This window comes from Populus alba, chromosome 5 (assembly GCF_005239225.2).
Source record: "Populus alba chromosome 5, ASM523922v2, whole genome shotgun sequence".
Taxonomy (NCBI): domain Eukaryota; kingdom Viridiplantae; phylum Streptophyta; class Magnoliopsida; order Malpighiales; family Salicaceae; genus Populus; species Populus alba.
Window position 1 is genome coordinate 8,036,837 of NC_133288.1, and position 20,545 is coordinate 8,057,381.

The 20,545-nt window shown below is 35.3% G+C and overlaps 1 pseudogene; it reads left to right on the plus strand.

The window, feature by feature from the left end:
- The first annotated feature begins 8,362 nt into the window (after positions 1-8,362).
- On the plus strand, positions 8,363-20,232 carry LOC118029973 (probable LRR receptor-like serine/threonine-protein kinase At1g29720; annotated as a pseudogene).
- The last annotated feature ends 313 nt before the right edge of the window (positions 20,233-20,545 follow it).

The following is a 20,545-nucleotide window of genomic DNA, read 5'->3' on the forward strand; positions in this document are numbered from 1 at the left end:
GGCAGGGGTGGTGGTGGCGGTGCTGGTGGTTCGCGGTGGCCGGCAGTTTTCCTTCTCTCTCTCTCTCCTCTATATTTTTCTGTTTTCTTCTCTGCTTCTTCCTTTCTCTTCTCTGCCTTCTCTCCTGCTTTCCTCTCTCTGTCTCTCCCTTCTCTTCTCTTCTCTTCTATTCTCCCTTCTGTTCCCTCTCTCTCGGTCCCCTCTTTCTCGGTCTCCTCCTTTCTTCTCTTCTGTTTTTTTTCTCCTTTTTTCTCGGTGCCCTCTCCCTGTTTTTATAGGCAAAAACAGGGGGCGGTGTCGTGGTGGGGCGGCCACTGTCGGCCGCCCCTCCACTATCAACTCAGAAGGATAAAAAGGAGGAGACAAGTGGGTGATTGCGGGCGTTTTATTGCGCGAAAAATGGGAAAGAAATTAGGCGAAAAGGGGAAGAAAAAATCTTCTTCTTCCCCTACCTCGCGTGTCCAGGGGAAGAAGAAGAGCTACAGTGCCGTCAAAACGGCACCGTTTTGGGCTTCTGTTTTTTTTTTTTTTTTTGCAACAGTGAATGAAACGGTGCCGTTTTGGTCAAAACGCGTCGTTTCATTTAAAAGGAAAAAGCGCCAAAAGCATCAGATTCAAAATTCGGCCCTCCATTTGCGCGCGTTTTACAATTTATTCCTTGGTCTCAGATTTCTTCAATTAAGTCCCTAATTGGCCATTAAACTTCAATATTTATGCAATTAAGCCCCTGATTTGACCAAATTAACTTCAAAAATTATAATTTGACCCCAGAAAATTAATTTCTCCTAATTAAAGCCCAAATTAACTCAAAAATCAATTTTTCTTGCAATTAAAATCTTCATAAATGCAATTAAACCTTTAATAGAATTTCATTGAGTCCATAAACTTCTGATTTTGCATTTTTCTTCGACAAATTGAATTTTCTTTATCATCGGGGCTCTCATCAGTCAATGATATACTGTCAAAAATTAATTTTTGATTTTTGAACATCCTCAATCAATTTTTGAGCATTTTTAGGGCGCTCTAGCATTTTTTCACTGTTATATTTTTTGATAATATATTTTTTGAATTTTTTTGTATTTTATTATTTTTTATGTGGGGACCCAAAAATGGGTTACAACATCTAACAACAAAGAAATCTTTTATGTTCTTTTTGAACCTGTGATTAAGTGGCAAGAAGCGACAGTGACAATCAAAAAAAGAAGCTTTACCTCCGTTTACTAGCGTGAATGCCGCCCTCATAAGGAAATTTTGTTTTCTTGATATATCATAAGTCAGAGCTTCAGAGGACCACAACTGCGCCAGCTCATCTATCAACGGTCGAAGACAAACATCTATATTCCGCCCCGGGCAGCTTGGACCGGGTATGACAGTAGATAGAAACATGAACTTCGGCGTCATACACATTCCCGGTGGCAAGTTATAAACTGTGAGTATGACCGGCCAACAAGAATAGGGAGCATCAAATGACCCAAATGGGTTGAATCCGTCTGTACACAACCCAAGACGGACATTCCTTGATTCAGCAGAAAAGTCAGGATGCACACTGTTAAAGCGTTTCCACGCTTTGCCGTCAGAAGGATGCACCATCACACCATCAACCGCATCGTGTGTTTGGTGCCATGTCATGTGCTCAGTAGTTCTTGGTGGCATAAATAACCTCTGCAGTCTAGGTGTGATCGGGAAATATCTAAGTTTTTTATACGCCACTAGAGTCTTTCCCCTGCCAGTTCTGGGTTTGTAACGGGAATGCCCGCATGTCATGCACTCGGTCATCTCAGCATTTTCAAGGTAGTATAACATGAAGAAGTTAGGGCATATGTCAATTTTTTGGTATCCTAAACCGAGGGGTTTCATCATGGACTTTGCAGCATAGAAGTTCTCTTTGAGCCTGTTCCCTTCAGGTAAATATTTTTTTGCCCAATCAATAATTTTGTCATACCCGGCCTCACTCAACCCGTGATCTGACTTGATGATGAACACTTGTGCCACGACCGAAAATTTATTGTGGTTTGTGCAGCCATCCCATAATGGTTCGTCAGAATCTTTCAACAAATCAAAAAACCTAGCTGCCTCTGTATTAGGTTCTTCTTCTACGATTGGACATTGATTGACATTACCTTAATTCATTCTCATTGCATCCATAATGGTTCGTCAGCTAGGTTAATTCATTACCTTATTGTGGTTTGTGCAGCCATCCCATAATGATTCGTCAGAATCTTTCAACAAATCAAAAAACCTAGCTGCCTCTGTATTAGGTTCTTCTTCTACGATTGGACATTGATTGACATTACCTTAATTCATTCTCATTGCATCCATAACCATGTTTCTGTAAGGATTAGTGTTGTCATTTGCCGCTTCATGTATGTTGCTAGCACTAGAAGTTGACCCAACCACCGTTTCTCTCATTCTCCTATTACTAACAAATACCTCTCCATGTGCCTACCAACACTCGTAATCCTCCACAAACCCTTTATGTAGAAGATGCATCATTACAACATCTGGATACTTTTTATTTTGACACTTCCTGCATGGACACCTAATACCGCCTCCAGTAAAATTTCTAGGAATAGATGTTGCGAAATTAATAAAACCCTGAACCCCGTTACAATAATCCATCCTTCGCAATCCTTGGGGTGAATCTAGATACATCCATGACTTCTATCGAATCTCTATAAAATTATGATGACATCATGTATATATTAATTAACTAAGTTAGGTAAATAAACTTGTAAAAATATTACTTTACCTCAAGATTATCCAACAAACCAATCACAACTTCTCATAAATATTAAATATTCATTATCATTTATCAACGTCCATACAAATTAATTAATATATATATATATATATATATATTAACAGAAATTACCACTCTGTAATACCATCGATAAAACTTTGAAAGGACCCATTAAGCAAGCTATTAATTATTTCAAAACATAACATGTAATTCGGTAATTCCACAAAGTTTTAACAATTCACAAACAAATAAAATCTTACAAAATCTAAAACAAACCACAACAGGTATAAAATTATACATTCATATACTAGCTACAAGTTTTTTTGAGAAATAACAATAAAACATGTACATCTACTAACAAAAATACATATACTAAAAAAACAATAAAATTGACATTTAAATGTTAAAATTTAAAAAGATAGAATTACTTACAAAAATTGATAAAATCCATCGGTAAATCAGAATACGGATGCTGTGACCACAAAACTTCAAGAAATACAACTTGTTGTGCTGAGATGAGGAAGATTTTTGTTTGAGGGCGAGGGGGGCTGGTTATTTGTAGATGGGGAGACTTAGGATTAGGAATAAGAAGGAGAAATGGGGGAGGAGAGTGTCGGCAGAGCGGCCATATATTTACTTTTATCGACGGAATCACCGATGGAATAACATCGTCGGTGAATACGTCGGTGACTCCATCGGTAATTACAACGATTAATAGACACGTCACTGTACGAACCTGCTTTTCAAATCCCTCGGTGATTCCGTCAGTATTTTTGACGGTGCACCGGTCACGTCATCCGTACGGATCTGGCATTTCAAATCTGTTGGTGATTCCGTCGGTATTGTTGACGGTGAACCGGTCCAAACACACGTACGGGTCCCTGGTTTTTAATCCGTCGGTGATTCTGTCGAAAAAATCACCCGCCAAAACCTCTACGCTAGCTACCGGCCCTTTTTTCATTAATTCTGAACTTTCCGTCTGTAATTCGGTCAGTAATTACCGATGGAATATAACCGTCGGTAATTACCGACCGAATTACGGACGGAAATATTACGTCAGTGATTTCGACCATAAAATACCGACAGAAATATGTCGTCGGTGATTCCGTTGGTATTTAGCGAATTTCTGATAGTGAAACACAATTCAATGCCAAAATCAAAATCTTAAGGTCGGATAATGGTGCTGAGTTCAACATGAATCATTTCTATGCCACAAAAGGTGTTATCCACCAACTTAGTTGTGTTGAAACACCTCAACAAAATTTCATTGTTGAACGCAAACACCAGCATATCCTGAATGTGGCTAGATCCTTTCTTTTTCATTCACACTTATCTTTATAGTTTTTTTGGGATTGCACTCTTACTGCAGTGCACTTGATAAATCGGATTCCCACTCCTTCACTACAAAATAGATCCCCTTATGAAGTTTTGTTCAAGTCTTCTCCATCATATTCTCATCTGCGAGTATTTGGTTGTCTTTGTTATGCAAATACTCTTCTTTAAAATAGACATAAATTTGATCCTAGAGCCAAGCCTTGCATACTTCTTGGTTATCCATATGGCATGAAAGGTTACAAACTCTATGATTTAAATCTCCATACTGTGTTTGTCTCCAGAGATGTGGTGTTTCACGAAAATATATTTCCTTTTGTACTCAAAAATCCACCATCTACTAATGATTATGTTTTACCTTTACCAATTCCAATGCATGAATCAACTATTCCTTTACTTGATCCCCTGCTTTCAAATTCTTCACCTACTAGTCCAAGTAACCAAAATTCCACTTCAGAACCTGCATATCATCTACTTTGGATATGCTATCTTCAGAACCATCTATACCTCAGCCTAGCAGAAAGTCTTCTAGGGTAAAACAAACACCTGGATATTTGCATGACTATCATTGTTATCTTGCAACTTCCACTTCAGATCCCACATCTTCGTCCACAGCTTCAGGTATTCCTTATTCACTTTCTTCAGTTCTTTCATATGATCATCTTTCCCCTTCTCAAAAACTCTTTAGTCTTTCTGTCTCTACACTTGTTGAACCAACATCTTATACTCAAGTTGTCAAACATGAGGAATGGCGTGAGGCTATGAATACTGAGATTAAAGCACTTGAGCTCAATAATACCTGGACTGTTGTTGACCTTCCTGCTTTAACGCATGTCATTGGGTGCAAATGGGTCTACAAAGTCAAGTTGCAATCTGATGGGACTTTAGAGAGGTATAAAGCCAGGTTAGTTGCCAAGAGGTATAACCAATGTGAGGGCTTGGAATACTATGAAACATTTTCTCCTGTGGCTCAACTCACCACTGTGCGCACTTTTTTAGCAATGGCAGCAGTAAAACAGTGGCATCTTCACCAATTGGATGTGAATAATGCCTTTCTTCATGGTCAATTAGATTAAGAAGTCTACATGTCATTACCTCTTAGATTCACCAGTAAGGGGGAGTCCAAAGTATGCAAGCTTCACAAGTCAATTTATGGCTTAAAGCAAGCTTCCAGGCAATTGTTTGCTAAATTCTCCACTACTCTACTTGAGTTTGGATTCATACAATCTAAAGCTGACTACATTTTATTTACAAGAACTTTGGACAGTGCATTCATCGCATTATTGGTTTATGTTGATGACAAAGTGCTTGCTAGTGATAATTCAGCAGAGGTTTCAAAGTTTATCCAATTACTTAATGATAAATTTCAACTCAAAGACCTTGGCCAGCTGAAATATTTCCTTGGTTTGGAAATAACCCATAGTGAGCTTGGCATCTTTGTTTGTCAAAGAAAGTATGCATTGGAAGTTCTTGAACACTCGGGTCTCTTGGCTTCAAAACCGGACCACTTTCCCATAGAACCTAATGTAAAATTTTCTAAAGACTCTGGACAACTCTTAGACGACCCTACTGCTTATGGACGACTTGTTAGGCGCTTGCTTTATCTCGCCATCAGCAGACCTGACATTTCCTTTGTTGTTCAAGTGCTAAATCAGTTTATGGCTCAACCACATGCTCCTCATTTAGCTGCAGCTTATAGAATTTTATGTTACATTAAAGCTTCTCTAGCCCAAGGATTGTTCTTTCCAGTCATCTCCAGTTTACAAATGAAAGCATTTTGTGATTCTGACTAGACAGGGTGCGTGGATTCCAGACGATCAGTGATAGGGTATTGCATTTTCCTTGATCATTCTTTAATTTCTTAGAAATCAAAGAAACAAACCACTGTGTCCAGGTCTTCTGCGGAGGCTGAGTACAGAGCCATGGCATCTACTTGTTGTGAAGTTGTGTGGCTTCGATCTCTTCTTCAGTACCTCCAAGTTCTCCCACAAACTACTTTTCTTTACTGTGACAGTAAAGTTGTTCTCCATATTTTAGCTAATCCTGTATATCATGAACGAACCAAACATATAGACATTGATTGCCATGTGATTTGAGAGAAGATTCAGTTAGGCATTCTGTGTACTTTTCATGTTTCTTCCACAAATCAGATCGCAGATGTGTTTACCAAGACTCTTGGTTTCTCTCTTTTCTTTCCTTTGGTGTCCAAGATGAGCCTTCATAACATCTATTCCCCTTGATTCTTTATGTCTCATCTTGAGGGGGAGTATTAAACTTACATGTAGCTACAACAGAGCAGAGGAGTTATCATCAGCAGAAGCACTCTCCAGTAATGCATAGTTGACGTGTTCAGCACGCAATTGCAGCAGTTAGAGTTTCTTAAAGCAGTTGGAAGTTAGTTAAGACAGTTAGAAGATTTAGTTAACTGATAATTGCAAATCAGTTACTATTATTAATTAATCTTTATTCATTCATGAGCCTATATAAACAATGTAACAGTGAACAATGTTGCCAAGTTGAATAAGAAAAATATTATTTGGTTCATCATTTTTTTTCTCTCTCGTGATAAATAGTGGAGAGCGAATTAATTCACTCTCCATTGTTCATGCAGAACAGTGGAGGACGAAACCAAGGAAGATGAAGTGGAGGAAGAAGAAGAAGGAAGAGGGGTGGACCTGCGGTGGCTTCTGAAAGAGGTGCTGCTGATGCGGTTGCGAACTGTGGTGCTGACTGGCCGGCGGTTCTTCTTTATTTCTCTGCGTTTCCCTTCTGCTTTTTTTTTCTCTTCTGATCTACTCTTCCTCTTGTTCCCTGTTATATTCTTTCTCTGCCTCTCTGGTCCTCTCAAACGTCCCCTGAAGCTGCTACCTGAAGATGAAGACGAAGTTGAGGGTGATCAATGCTCTGATCGGACGACCTTTTTTTTCTTTCCTTCTTCTACTGTTTTCATTCCTGCACTCTTCTTCTTCTTCTTCGTTTCTGCTTTTCTGAAATGATGAAGACGATGGCAGCTGGTTCTGGTCTCAACGATTTCCTCTGCTGCTTACATTTTTTCCTTCTACTCGTTTCTGTCTCTCTCGTTTTTTTTTTTTTGTTCTTTTCTTTTCTTTTTTTCCCCTCCCTTTTTTGTTTCTTTCCTCACTATCATCTGCTTCCTTCCGCCCCCCCTCTTCTTTCTCTCCCTCTTCTCTGTCGCGTTCTTTTGCTTTTATAATGCCAGAGAAGGCTTTGTGCTGGCAACGGTTGGCTTGGTAACGGTTTGCAGAGGGATGACAGCTGTGACACATGCCCCATAATTGAAGAGAATTGGCACTGTTGCTGCAAGAAAACGTCTCTCGGCCTTTACTGCTGAAACGGCTGGAAGAAGACAGTGAATAGTGTTTCAAGGCAACGGCACCGTTTTCCAACTTTTAATGATATTTATGATTTGGTCCTTGAAGTTTTTAACAATGTTGTAATCAAGCCCCCGGATAAATTATAATTGGATCCTTTGATTTTAACATCTTTTCCGGTTTGGTTATTGGTTTCATATTGTTTCAATTAAGTCCATAATTGGCCATCAAACTTTAATAACTATGCAATTAAACCTCTGATTTGACCAAATCAACTCTTTAAAATTAAAATTGGACCCCATAACTTTAATTTCTTTTAAAAAAAGCCTAAATGGACTTAGGTATTATTTTTTCTTACAATCAAACCCTCCATAAATTCAATTAAACCTTAGATAAAGTTTAATTAAGTCCATAAACATCTGATTTCGAGCTTTTCGTCCTCAAGCTGAATTTTCCTTATTAACAAGGCCCTCGCCAGTTAAAAATATACTGTCAAATTTCAATCTTTTGCATTTTTAAACCTCTTCAACCAATTTTTGGTTATTTTTTGGCATTCCAACATCCTTTTCTCGCTCCCATTATTTGTTTTTTGTTTTCTTTCGAATATATTTTTTGATATATATATTTTTTTTTTGTATTTTCTTATTTTTGTGTGGCATAAAATTATCATTTTATTGATAAAAATTTTACTAATTAATTTATTGATGGAATAACATTAGTCAATAATTTTATTTTTTGTCACCAATTCTATGAGTTAAAAACAAAATTCAATTTCTTTCTAAAAATATTTTTCAAACATAGAAATAAACCTGCTGCAAGTGTTAAACTGTCAATTATGCCTGCTGTCCACTAGCTATATAATTGAGTCTATCATCAACTCCAAATAGCTTGTTGTCCTTTAGCCCCAGGTGGAAAAGAGATTGGTCTCTGTCTACATCAATCAGTATTTGCGAAAAGAAAAAAGAAGAGCAGAAAATTCTTAGCATGTTTCAAAATATCAGAGAGTTTTTCCCTGCCTGTCTCATTTCGACAAATAAAAACTTATTCGAGCTTTTGCAGCCAATTTTCAGCACAAGATGTTAATGATGTTTCAGCTTTGCCAAGTTATGGTGATATTGATCAGTTTCTCGAGCTCTATTACTTTGCTTGCTTCTGATCAGCTACATCCAGGAGAAGGTAAGAACAACCTAGCTAGCACTGTATTACTTTGTTTTCACAGTAATATATATTGAGATCAGATCAGTGAGGTCTTTCAAATTGTTCAACTCATCTGATCAAAACATCAACAGATTTGCTTCTCACTTGTAACCTCTAATCGGAAATTAGGAACGAAAGGATTCAATTAGAAATATCGAAAGATTTTTTTCAGAGTGAAGAGAAATATAATTCAATTAGAATTATCTAAATTAGTTTGATAATTTAGATTCTTCAAAATATAATATTTAAGAAAATATATATATATATATAGTAAATTAAAAAAACATACAAATATCAAAGATAAAATACAATCCTTAAAATATAGGTTTTCTTTGTTACTTCTTCTTTTTTGTAAATGTTTTTCTTCTTATTATTATTATTTTGAGAGTAGTTTAAAAGGAATTTCTTAGAAGTTAAAATTAAAGGGTAATTAAGACATATATTTAATTATTATATTTTAGACTTTAGTAGATGGAACGAGAATAACATAAGAAAAGGGGGGTGAAAACTAGGCATTTGGGCCATATGAAAGTTACCCCTTCACTTCCTAGTTCCTAGTATCATCTTTGTTCGAATTTAGATAACTACGTTGACAATATTTGGGCCCTTGTTGGGCTTAGTCATATCTAATTTTTTTAACTCTTTCTAACTATACAATATATAGGCTTTTTATTGTTAGAGAAGCCCAAATTATTTATTTATTATTTATGTTTTGAAATAATAATCTATTTATTATTGTTATTATTATTAATCTAACAACTATTTGAGAATGTTTTGAATAGTGCACATTCCTCATGAATTATTTATTTATTTAAAAAAAAAAAACCCACCAGTTGAAGCGTTAAGACAAATCGGTAAGACAGTAAACGAGGATGGCCAACTATCCTTGAAGTTCGTCGATAGTTGTCAACAGAATGGACTCGTTAAGACAGAACTGACTTCTGCTCCACCAAACTTAGAAGGGAACAGCACCATCGAATGTAACTGCAGCATCACTGATGATAATTACTGTCACATTACTTCATTGTAAGCCTCTTAATTACTTTACATTTTTATGCTTTTCTTTCTTATATATATATCTTAGCTTTCCTAAACTGTGACCAATGATGTCTCTGTCTCCTGCTTGCAATAAAGCCTGCTCAAAGATTACAGTCTTCCAGGCAGGCTTCCTCCGGAATTAGCCAACCTTACTTATGTCCAAAAAATGTAAGAACCCTTAATTAAGGACATATATATTTGGCTCATGTTTCTGCTTCGAGGCCTCAATTCTGAATCCATTAAATGATTATGAATCTTGAGATGCCTCGATGATAATTAATACTCATCAGATGTTATGTGATTATGAGTTTGCCATTGTCTGTCACAGGTTATATTAAAATTTCAAGCGTTTATATAAATTTTTGGAGCAATTTTCAAGATGGAAAATAATTTTTTATACAACAACATTGTCTATGACAGAGATTTCACTCGCAACTATCTATACGGCACAATTCCGGTGGAATGGGCTTCGATGAAAAATCTGTCTTTCATGTAAGCTCATTTATAAATTCACCCCTCTTCTTGGTTTATCTTATTTTCTATGTAAGAGTGAGCTTAACACAACTAACTAACCTCTTATGCAGCTCGCTTGCTGCAAATCGCTTGTCAGGAAATATTCCTGCACATTTGGGAAGTTTTACTGCCCTCACCTACTTGTATGGCTTGAATCTGTTATAGTGCTCTACCTCTAGTTTGAGTTATTCGAATATTGCAAGCAATGCTAGTTTACTTTGTTCTCTAATGGTTATTTCACTTTATCAAATGCAATTATAAAATATATATATAGGAACCTTGAATCAAATCAGTTTTCTGGTGTTGTCCCACCTGAGCTTGGCAAGCTTGTCAACTTAAAAACTCTGTAAGAAATTTTAACTAAATTCTTCATTGTGAAGACTTGCTAGAGATTTCGTTTTCAATAGTTCAAATCTTTGCTTTGATGCCGTGAATTAACAATTGCAGGATACTCTCCGGCAATAAGTTAGTGGGGACCTTGCCAGAGGCACTTGCGCAGATAAAAAACTTGACGGATTTGTAAGCCCTCACTTATTTTCCTTGAACACAATTTTTTTTTTTGATAATTTAACATATTCAATGTGCAGTCGCGTAAGTGATAATAATCTTAATGGCACCGTACCCGAGTTCATTGGGAACTGGACTCAACTTCAAAAGCTGTGAGATGTTTATCTTCACAAGATCTTAATTCATTCTAATGCAACACGATACACTTTATTGAGATTTTTTGTTCTTTTCGTGACTAATGAAGTGTTTTGTACGCGACTGGATTGCAAGGACCTATACCTCTTGCGATTTTTTATTCGGAAAAGTTGTCTGATTTGTGAGTAAAACCACTTTCTTGTGCTGCAGACCTCCTGCTGTATTAATTATTGATGAATTCTCTGTGTGTGTGAGAGATAGGGAGAGATAAATGAAGGGAATTGAACATTTAACTTGTATTCAAGGTCTCTTACTGTTATGCAGGAGGATTGCTGATATGCCTGGACCAGAGTTTCAGTTACCTAACGTGACGATTCGAAGGGATACCCTGTATGTGAACTGCTTCATAACTTTTCACAGTAGAGTTCAGGATATGTTCTGTTCAGACTGTTTAGCCAACCTGTAACTTGTTGTCAGGGTTCTGAGGAACATCAATTTAACTGGAACAATCCCAGAAAACGCATGGAAAGTGGAAACAACACTGTAAGTGTGAACTTCACTCATCGCCTTACATCTGCTGCTAAGCAAATTAGAATTTCTTTTTATACATTTCAATTCTGCCACATTTTTCCAATATGATCTCCATGTACGCTGGTGCGTGGGATCTGCCTGAATCATCAGGTCGTTTGTATAAGTTAAAGATCCTATATTAATATATAATCCTGGGCCGGGTATATAATAACTAAAGTCCTACTAGAGTGAGTAGAAGAATCACAACTAGCTTCTAACATAACATTGACTTATTTTCACAACTGATGAGCTCCTATGAGAAGGTAGTGATTTCAAGCCACTGCAACTCTCCAAGGAAGAATATAAATAGAGGATTACTTCAAAGAATTTAATAACCTTTAATTATGAGACATATATATATATATTCACCTGTTTATTGCCGATATATTTACAAAGATGTAAAATCTTCTTCAGAGACTGAAGCCTAAAATTTTGTTTGCTGTAATTTCTTGCAGCGACTTAACTTTTAACAAGTTGGTTGGAGAGATTCCTCCTAATACAATACGACGACGACAGTTTACGTGAGCAATGCTAAAGTCTGATAATTTGAAATTTGGTTATTGAAATCTTATCAAGGATGGCGCAATAAATTATGCTGATACTATGATTGTGGTTTCTTACCAGGTTTTTGAGTGGCAACAAGCTGACTGGAACAGTGCAGGACCCATTCCTCCAAAACAGCCCAAATCTGTAGGTTCCTAAATTATACCCATCATTGGATTCAGTACTTATTAATTTGAATATTGATATGCTTTGCCTTCTTTCCTTGAAGATCCATGACTAATGCCTGTAAGTTTATGACCTGCATGACCTTAACTGAATATACAAGTATGAGATTTGACCTCTCTGCGCTGAAACACAATAATATGCCTGTAATTAATTTTGATTTTAAAAAAACCGCTTCCTTTTATCTTCTTCTCTGCACTGCAGTCTCACCACTGACAGCACTGCATTCAATTCCGTCATGCTTATCTTTTATGCATCATGAACAAGTTCATTCCCAGTTTCCCCTCCCTTCAAAGTAAGCCAGTGTTTAGTAATGCAGTAGAAATAGTGTTTTTTAAAAAATTTGTTTATTTATTTATTTTTATTTTTATTTTTAGATTGTTTTTATGTGTTGATATAAAAAATAATTTTAAAAAAATAAAAAATAATATTATTTTGATATATTTCCGAGTGAAAATCACTTTGAATTGCAATCGTTACCATACTCTCAAACACCCCCTAAATAATTCTTCATATTATGCTTATATTTCATACTCACAGGAGGTTAATGAGTAGAGAGACCCCGAACCACGTCTTGTAGATAAATTATATTTTTTAACATGGAACACTACCGGATTTAATAGTTTTACCGATAAATTTTGCCAGTGTTTACACTAGCAATCCATCGATATGTATGTTACCGAAAGACTCATGGATATATATATATATAAATGGTCTATCGAAAAAACTATTGTCGGTAATTTATAAATTGTCGGTGAGTCTGTCAGTAATAAATATATCAATGAATTTATAGACAAACAAAACATATCAATTTTTTTTTTTTACGATCGAATATAATAAATCTAAAATAAAAACGGCGATGGATGAGGAGGAGGAGGAGGTAGATTGTCATCGGGAACGTAGGGGCAATTAAGGGGTGCACGTGAACTAGAGGTGATTATTTTTGGTTCGGTTCGGTTTCTACCTATAAAAACAATCAAACTAAAATTTTGTAAAAGAAAAAAAAACAAAAAATCAAACTGAAACCGGTTTCGGTTCAGTTTGGTTATTTTAAGTTAAAAACTGAAACTCAACTAACTAGTTTCGGTTCAATTTGATTTGATTCGGTTTTAGTTCGGTTCGGTTATATGATATTAAAAACTAAAAATTATGTTGTTTTTTTGGACTTTCTAATAAGTTTTTTTGGTTCCGTTCGGTTTTTCGGTTTGGTTTGGTTTGGTTTATTTCTTAACTAAACTGGTTTGATTCAGTTTTTTTAATTTCAAGCTTATGAAACTGAAACTGAACCAAAATTTTTTTAAAAAATATTTTAATCGGTGTAATCAGTTTTTTTTCAGGGTTCGGTTTTTGTTGTTGTTTGTTTTCTGGTTTTCTCGGTTTAATCGGTTTGTTGGTTTTTTTGCTCACCCCTAACATGAACCACCCATCTGTGATCTTATCTCCATTACCAATCAACAAAATTCTCCATAACTAGTAGTGAGTCATCATATTTATCACTAAAATAGGTTGTCCGATCTTGTACCTATTGGTCTAACATCATTGCGAACTCCAAAGTTTGATTGCTTAGAATTGATTGCGAGCATCCAACAGTTGAAGTACTATGGGTCATTCAGAAATTCTCAGTCATAGTGTTAGAGAGTCCATATACTCGATTTCTATCAGGTCCACCAAATGATTCTCCCTCCAACCACAAATCCAGACTGATATCCAAATGGGTCGAAAGCTCATCCCCGTATCTCTCCTTCAACCAACTGTTATATGTATCTTATAAAGAAAAAATAAATTTATCAAATTCAAGGACATAATAACTTAAGAAAAAAAATAATTAAACACTAACATACCACAAAATATTGAGCTCGACTATCAACGAACTGCTACACCCCTTTTTGACGGCCATCACTCTACACATGCATTTCAACAAAAAGTTTCATCAAGCTTGGCTTGCATACAAAAACTATAGCATGCAATAAAAAATGTTGTCAATTCAATATATTTATAAAAAACAACTAATAAAAAAATGGATGTAGTAAAAAAAAAATCCTATCATCAAGTGAAATGTGTGGACGTCACATACTCAATGTATTTTGTCAATACAACCTCTAAGATGTATGACGATTCAAAATCTTTCCAAACTATCACATCATTCTAGCTTAGAAGCTCTCTTTCTTTCATATATTTTTGACTTTCTATTGTGCCTCATACAAAAAATCATGCAACTTATATGGTACAAATTAATTATCTGTTAGTAAATGAAAAATAAAATTTTAATATTTGGAATAAAAAATTAATTTCGGATTGGATCTTTCATAATTGGAGCATGATTCTCTTAAATATTCCTCATAAAATTAATATAAGCTCTCTCTCCATGCAAAATTTTCCTTGAAGTAAAAATTTATAAAAGAAAAATTTCAATAATTTCAATAAATGGTCCAAATTAACATTAAAAAAATATTTTAGTTAATACTATCCTAAAACCTTGAAAATCATCCATCGATCTGTGGCCTGACTTCATTGAAACAATAAAACTTTCATAAATGACTTGAAGGCTGATGTTATTATCTATGTGTATATATATAGAACACTGGTATGTGTATTATGTAGAGTTTGCAATACAATTGTTCTCTAGAAAGTAAACAATATGTGCAACAGCTACTCTCATTATATATTAGAAAGAAGTTGGAGTTGCAAGTGGAGGTGGGGAGGGGAGGGGGAGGAAAATCTCCTAAAGATTCAAGACATCTCCAAGGGAAAAGAAAAAAAGAAAGCCAAAAGGAAAAAAAAAAAAAGGTTTTCATCCCTCACGTTTATAGCTCCAAGGGGAGAGCTATATTTGAGAGATAAAATAGCATTTCTATATTGAGGGAGCTATTCCTACATATTGATCAAAGGAGTCAAAAGTTTATTTAATATATTTTTATGCAAAAAAAAGGTTTTGATTGGAGTTGTATTAGTTAATTATAATTAATAAATAGTTGTATCAATTTCAAATATATTAAAATACAATTAGCTTTTCTAAATGATTTTTTTTTTCATTGAAGTGCATATATAAAAAAATATCAAATTTACATTATCAATTTGGCTCTTCTAAACAGTTTCTTTTCTTGGAGATGCTTTTCTAGGAAGGAGGATACTAAGTTGACATGTATATCATTATTTTCTCTTATTGCTTTCTATTTCATTCTTCATATTGCGCTTCTATTTGGGCCCTTAGATTGGCCGTCACAACAATAATTTCTTCTTGAACCAACTCCTAATTGACTATTGATTCGTTGGCTCGAGCTATATCTTAGGATGCTTATGATAGAGACACTACAGTCTGCTCTCATATCTCATTCTCTATACATGATTCCTATCAGGTACACCGGTTACTCCAACTTATTCAATCTAAATTAATACAATTTAATTGTCATCAATTCTATAAAAAAATTAATTTTTTTAAAATTTTCAACTTAACAATAAAATTGAAAAACTATGATCAATACCCCTTAAATAATCCACCAATTCTAGCAGATCAATTCAAAAAAAAATTAATAAACCATTTCCCTTGAAAACAATTAAATCTTAGTCATCCAAGCCATCACCATCAATAAAAGAAAAACCATTATATGAAAGCTAGTGCATTTCTAGCGCTTGCATGCATCGTGAAGTTTATATATTCTCTTTATTTGTTAACCTTGTGGAAGTTGGTATTTAGATTTATGGTTTTCTTGATCTTTTCCAGCGATGTTTCGTACAATAACTTTTCACGGTCACCAAGATGCAGCAGCAGTAAAGAGTAAGGATGTTCATAAATATTTGAAATGGGATATTCTTGGTGATTTTGAAACTGAATGATTTGAGTTTATAAATCAGGAATAATATAAACTGGTTTCGAAGCTCGTCCAGCAATAATAAATTGTAAGGCTCTTCTTTTATACTCTGTGGACTGCAATGTTTTTTCGTATTTATATTTCTGGAGATGAAATTTAGCAATAGAGATTCTGCTGTATGTGATTTCAAAAAATCCCACAGGGTCAAAAGAATTACTAGCAAGATCTTGTACCTATTTGCGATAACAACATATGCTATCATGAGTACAGAGTTGCAGAGACAGATACAATTTACTTCGGATGAACGTGGAATTCAGACAAAACATATTTTGATATTTTAACTAAATAATAAACTATACTACATCTTTAAATCCTACCTAAGCAGCTGAATAGATAGATATCCAGAATTAATTTATGCTCAGAGTATAATGTTTATCATTTTTTCAAAGAGCAAACACATCTTGAATCTTTTTCCTTGAGTGATACAATTTTTTTAAGCATGTTTTGATTCTGATTCCGAGGCTTTTTTCTGATACCAGATTCTTAGAATTCAATCTACAAAACAATTTATTATTCTAACATACTATAATTTTCATGATATACAGAAACGATCTTCTTCCATGCTCAGAGATATCTCGGTGCCCAAAATGTATGTTTTTTTTTTTTTTTCATAATAAGAACTTGTGCACTTTATAAAATCCGAGTGTGCCATTAAAGTTTATCGATGTACCATATTTATTGGTGTACTTCAATGTTTGAATGACATTGATGATTGTTAGCTTTTTAATTAGATTCTATCTCGAAAAACTAATAAGGTCAATTCATGGTCACTTTGTTGGAAAATTTATACATCAAAACGTGGTTTGAAGTAGAACTTGATCACTGGTTTCACCGTCAGAAACCAAAAGTTGACAGAAGGAATTCATTGAGTTGAACTAATCTGACAATGGCAAGCCACTTGATGAAGTGTTGACCAGTGACTAATCATAGTTTTGAAGCTTTGTAGTAAAGTAAACTCATTCCCCATTGATATGCTTCTATAAGTATGACAAAACGGAAAATTGAAACATGTCTAATGGTATACTAGTTTTATGTGCTGCAGATTATGGTTCATTCCATATAAACTGTGGTGGACAAGATGTAAAGAATGGGAGAATCTTGTATGAAGGTGATCATGATCAAGGTAGTGGAAGTAATGCTGCTGCAAGGAGTTATTATAGATTAGGATCAAACTGGGGATTCAGCAGCACAGGAGATTTCATGGATGATGAAAATTTCTATGATAACAAATATACGCTTCAATCAAATTCTAATCTGGTTGACTCTGGATTGTATGCAACAGCACGTAAAACTCCCCTGTCTATCACTTATTATGGATATTGTCTAGAAAATGGGAATTACACTGTCAGACTCCACTTTGCTGAGATAGAATTCACAGATGAAAAACTGTACAACAAAGTTGCAAGCCGTGTTTTTGATATTTACATTCAGGTAATTAATTATCTTTTCCTTCCGAAGAGATTGTGGATGTCCTTTTTTTTTCTTTTTCAAAGGAACCCTTTTGAGTAGGAAACTTTGTTCCAGGGAATACAAGTGCAAAAGGATTTTAACTTTACAGAGGAAGCCAAAGGATCTAGCAGAAATTTCACAATAGCATTCAACACCACTGTGACAGACCGTACCCTGGAGATCCGATTATACTGGGCTGGAAAAGGCACTACTGTCATTCCAATAAGAGGAAATTATGGTCCTATAATTTCTGCTATATCCGTATGTTCAGGTATGTTACATGTTCCTTTTCTGCCTCTCATTTGAAACTTACAGACTTCAAGGAGTTTAATTTATACAATAGGACACCATTGAATTCATTTCTATTTCAATTTTCTGAGCTTTCTGGGTTTTTTTTTCCCTCCCCTAACTGATAAGATTAAACACATTTAATGTTTCTCATAAACCAATCTGCATAAGTGATTAGCCTGATTTTTGTTGTCACTGTAACTGTAAGCTTCTTCCACTCACTTCATTATCCCATCTAAGAATCTTTCCGTGATCTGTGGTTTTTCAGGTTACAGAACTTATTGTGAAGGTGAGAATTGAACTGTGCTATAGTGGTCAGGTGTCTTTACAGCGTTAATGTTTATTATCCATTTGATGGGATGTTTAGCCTTCTTTGCGTTTGCAATTTTATTTAATATCAGAACCTGAGGAAACAAGCAAGAAACCTATTGTGATCGGAGTTGTCACTTCAGCAGCGTTCCTTATTCTCTTGGTAACGGGTTTCATTTATTGGAAGCTCTGCTATGGACACAAATACACAAAAGAACGAGGTATTGTAAAATCAGTCATTTCCTCACACTGAGTCTTCTCTTAATTTTCTAAATAATGGCGAATCACACTAAAGAATGCGCGTAGTGCATGGATGTATGATGTTCAAGCATTTCTATTATTTCACGATATGTCTCCTGACTGTCATCCTCCCATACCAACTGCTACGTGCAGAGCTTAAAGGGCTAGATTTGAAAACTGGTTCCTTCACCTTGAGGCAGCTAAAAGCGGCCACTGACAATTTCAATTCAGAAAACAAGATTGGAGAGGGTGGTTTTGGATCTGTATACAAGGTTTGTCATCTAATGAATTTTTCATATTATCACAATTTTATTATTGGAATCATGCATGGGTGAATCCGCCCCCAAAACACTATAGCATTTAGATGCGTGATTGACTTCCAATGCAGGGTGAATTAGCAGATGGTACTATTATTGCTGTTAAGCAGCTATCTCCTAAATCCAGACAAGGAAACCGTGAATTTGTGAACGAAATAGGCATGATATCTTGTTTACAGCATCCCAATCTTGTAAGGCTTTATGGATGCTGTATTGAAGGAGACCAGTTGCTTCTGGTGTACGAGTACATGGAAAACAACTCCCTCTCTCGTGCACTTTTTGGTAACCATGGTAGCATTTGTTGATAAATTTCCAGTAAAAAATATTTTTTATAACACTGCATCAACTACCAAACATGAAATGATCTTATCAACAATCCTATTATGAGCAGGTTCCCAAACAAGTGCTCTGATGCTGGATTGGCCAACAAGGTATAAGATATGTGTTGGAATAGCCAGAGGTTTAGCATTTCTCCATGAAGGATCTGCAATCAGGATCGTTCACAGGGACATCAAATGTACAAATGTATTACTGGACAAAGATCTAAATGCCAAGATATCAGACTTCGGACTAGCTAAGCTCAATGAAGATGGGAACACTCATATTAGCACTCGAGTTGCTGGAACTATGTAAGTTGTATTGAGACTAATTTAATTCGTGAAGTTTAATGATAGTAATACTCCTCAAGTCTCTGAAGGGCACTAATTCTGCATTTAAAAAATATATATATATATTTCAGAGGATATATGGCTCCAGAATATGCACTGTGGGGCTATCTAACAGATAAAGCAGATGTTTATAGTTTTGGGGTTGTCGCCTTAGAAATTGTCAGTGGAAAGAGCAACTCAAGTTACAGGCCAGAGAACGAAAAATTCTTTGTCTTCTTGACTGGGTAAATCATCGTCAGTCTGTTTCTGTTGCTATCCTGAATTAAGGACGCGTGAGGCATCAGTTCTCAATGCAAAACATGGTACATTTGGTAAAATATCATAGCTTCCTTCTTATTTGTCTTTGAAAATTGTCGTCACAGGCTCATGTATTGCGAAAAAATGAAAATTTAATGGAGATAGTGGACCCAAAGCTGCAGTCTGAATTCAACAAGGAAGAGGCTGAGAGGATGATCAAAGCGGCTCTCTTATGCACCAATGCTTCTCCATCTATAAGGCCTGCAATGTCAGAAGTGGTGAGCATGCTTGAAGGACAGACCAGCATCCCGGAGGTGACCTCAGATCCTAGCATTTATGGTGATGATTTACACTCCAAACGTGTCAAAGGCCACTATCAGCAGGTCACAGACCAGAGTTTAAACAGCACACAAGACCTCTTTCCTCCATCAGATAAATCATGGATTGGAAATTCCTCTACATCTGCCCATGGGAAACCTCGTCTTTAATTTGAAAAAAGCCAAAGACATGCTTGGAGCTTCGTTTGTAATCATATAATGATGATACAGAGGATCAATAGTTAGACGTCTACACAACGTTTTGTTGCTTACCATCCATCTTGGTATGGTTATGGATTTATAATTCTATATATGTAAACGGTCTCTGAAAGCTATCTCCGTGGTTGTGAGAATTCAGAGCCCAAGGCACTCTCCCTGGCCAGTGATTATTACTCCCGATTTATGGGGATGAATATTATGAATATTTTTAATAAAATTTAAAATTTAAAGAAGGAATCAGCTTGTTTTTGTATGAGATTTTTTTAAAATGGTGTACTTTAATGGGAAAAAAAAAAGTTTATTTACTTGACAGATGAAAACTGAAAGTTGGTTTATCAATGTTGCAATTTTTTTTTAAATAAATACCAAAGTACACGTAAGCAAAAAAAGGAACTAACAGAGTTTGGATGAAAGTGCTTGATTAGAATTCTTACTTAAGTTGGTGTATATAAACAAAAATAAAATAAAATTCATGTACTGTTAATGCAATTATCTCTTGTTTATGTTGTGTTATAATTTTTTTTATTTGATTTTTTAGATTT